Genomic DNA, 3,433 nt, shown 5'->3' on the forward strand with positions numbered 1-3,433 from the left:
TTGTTATTGTATTACTTGTTACTGTATTTTTTTATTGTGACCTGCTAAGGGACTTCAGATCCAAATTAGCTTAAAGCTATAATCTGGTACAGTGCATCAGATGGCAACATTTATGTTTTAACTGTACACTGTCCCTTTTTAAATAAAATTGAATTGAATTTACATGTGAAATTATAATAAAAATGTAAGTTATTAAAAAAAAAAAAAAAAAAAGTAAATGGACCACACCCGGGCAGCTAATTTCATTTTAGTCAGCTGTCCAAATGTCTTTGAGCCTTATAGAATTTGAGGTACTTTGCTGAAGCGGACTGGAATTCTTAAGTGGGAAAGTTAAAATTTCTGTGAAACACCTTGAAAGAAAGCTGAAAGTTTAAACTTTGATGATCACATCTTGACCTCCATCATTGTCAAAGTCAGATTAAGGTAAGGGTTTAGTCTGTACCTTTCACGAGGCCGTCAAAGTGAATTTAGTCGGTGGAGGCATTCCCTGTAGATTCTGCTGGAGGCAGCACAGCTGCAGTCAGCTCTCAACCAGCTCTCCACCAGCCCTCCTAAACGCAGAACACGCGCGGTGCATAGGGCCTCCTCTTCCAACGGGGGCCACATATTGCCATAATATTGAACACATGCGCTTCCATGAGGCGGAGGACGGAAAAGAGACCTGTAATCAAAAATATATACACGTAGATGCCTCACTGAGCGCTGCATCACACGTCAACGCTGCCGCCATCTTGGATGGGGCAAAAAGTGGAGCCACAGGAGAAGATGCATCAATTATGTTTTGCGTGGAATTGTACCAACCAACCGTTTTATATCAGAAACGAAATCCAGATTGGGTCTGAGGATGTGTTTTTTTTCTGGAGGAGCACTTTCAAAACACATTTTGGAATTGATATGTGTGTGTGTCTTCATATGTTCAGAAATAACCCCTGTATAGGTGTGTGTGTGTGTATGTTCATGTTCACATTGTAAATGTTCATCAATGTCAATATAAAAACGATTTATCAGAATCAGTTGCATTATATGTAAATATTTGTACTCTTTATTCAGAAAACTCCAAATAATACATAGCGTCTCGAACAAACTCACCGAGACATTCCCAGCTTAGAGTTATTTATTAAATAACTACACAGGTTACTGTGGGCCGTAACCAACGGCAAACAACAAAAACTGTTCACTCCTCACTCCTGTTACTCCTCCGTTGATTACCCGTAACCACGGTAACCTAAGGTGTTCACGGACACCTGGACAACACAACACTTCCTAAACTGAACAGTTAAACATTACACATTACAGTTCGTTACAATACATTAAAAAAGTTAGAAATGTTGTCTTTTTAATAATTATTACCACAGCATCGGTACATTACATTAGTGAGACGAAGAAAAAAATACTGTGGTTTAATGAATGAATGTTAATGACTGTGTGCGTGTGCGTGTGTGCTTGTGTGTGTGTGTGTGTGTGTGTGTGTGTGTGTGTGTGTGTGTGTGTGTGTGTGTGTGTGTGTGTGTGTGTGTGTGTGTGTGAGAAAGAGAGAGATCATCTACCACAAAAACCCAAAGCAAACTACAATTCTATTTGGCTCTAAAATGACAATATACAATGGCGACCTATCTGACCAGCGTGACTGATCAGACACTCAGAAAGACTTTGACCATGTACAGACTCACTCACAGCTTGGCCATAGAGACGGGTCAACACAGGCAGACCTGGCAGCCCAGAGAGGACCGGCTGTGTCGACTCTGTCCACACAGACAGCTGGAAACAGAACAACACTTCCTGTTAGAGTGTGAACATTACAACAACATTAGATCTAAGTTCTTTCCTAAAATTAAACAACAAGTCCAGGATTTTGATTCCCTTCCAGATCAGGACAAAATCATACATTTAATTGGAGAAAAAAAGGAAAGTTCTTTAGAAGCCGCTAAATACATCAGCGCATGTCATAGATGGAGAGAAACACAACCAGACAACTCAATCTCCTTATCCTTAGTCTCCCTGCCTCCCATGTATATATATATATATATATATATATATATATATATATATATATATATATATATATATATATATATATATATATATATGTATACATATGTGTGTGTGTGTGTGTGTGTGTGTGTGTGTGTGTGTGTGTGTGTGTGTGTGTGTGTGTGTGTGTGTGTGTGTGTGTATGTATATGTATGTATATGTATATGTATATATATGTGTATATATATATATATATATATATATATATATATATATATATATATATATATATATATATATATATATATATATATATATATATATATATTGTATGCAGGTGTTAGGTATTTGGTGTTGGGTATTTGTTGTAATTCTATTGGTGTTTCGTATGTTGATTGTCTTTTGATTTGCTGTATGTATGCTTTCGACAACAATGATTACTATCATTCATGCCAATAAAGCCAATTTGAATTCGAATTTGAATTTGAAAGAGAGAGAGAAAGAGAGAGAGAGGGAGAGAGAGAGAGGGAGAGAGAGAGAGATTATTATTATTCATGCCAATAAAGCCAATTTGAATTGAAAGAGAGAGAGAGAGAGAGAGAGAGAGAGAGAGAGAGAGAGAGAGAGAGAGAGAGAGAGAGAGAGAGAGAGAGAGAGAGAGAGAGAGAGAGAGAGTTTAAGCAATTATGGTAAACTGAATAAATTAACACTGACATACAAAGGATCAATTAATAAAGTTATGTAGTGACCACTCACTAGCAGGACACTGTTGTAGTTTCTGTGGGTTAGAATTCAGAAGGATCTAGCCGTTATTAACGATGATGATGACCTTTCAGTTAGTGTTCTGTTACTGTTGGGTACGGGCAGTTGAAAGGAGAGATGGAAATAAACAACACAAGTTTTTCCTTCGTCCACAAAAAGCGTTCTTCAGCTCTTTTGTTCCCAAACTCCTACAGTTAAAACTTTTTTTTATATACTAAATTGAGTTAGTTATATTATATACAGGAATTACATGATATGAAAGAGGAAGAATAATACAGAAGGAAGGAGAAAGAAGACTCAAAGAGCAGAAAAAAAGAAGGGAGCAAAACAAAAACAATAATCATATTTCATAAAATAATGAATAGAAATGTTGTCTTTGGTGCTTGTTTGATTTCCAAACACAGTATTTTTCGTGTGTGAATGGATCAATGACGGAAATTAGCTTAAAACATTTTTTGTAAAACACTATGACGTTCGGTCCATTTCAATGTAGGCCTACAGGACTGTCTCAGAAAATTTGAATATTGTGATAAAGTTCTTTATTTTCTGTAATGCAATTAAAAAAAACAAAAATGTCGTACATTCTGGATTCATTACAAATCAACTGAAATATTGCAAGCCTTTTATTATTTTAATATTGCTGATTATGGTTTACAGTTTAAGATTAAGATTCTCACAATATTCTAATTTTTTGAGATAG

Source organism: Cololabis saira, chromosome 13 (genome assembly GCF_033807715.1).
Source record: "Cololabis saira isolate AMF1-May2022 chromosome 13, fColSai1.1, whole genome shotgun sequence".
Lineage (NCBI taxonomy): Eukaryota > Metazoa > Chordata > Actinopteri > Beloniformes > Belonidae > Cololabis > Cololabis saira.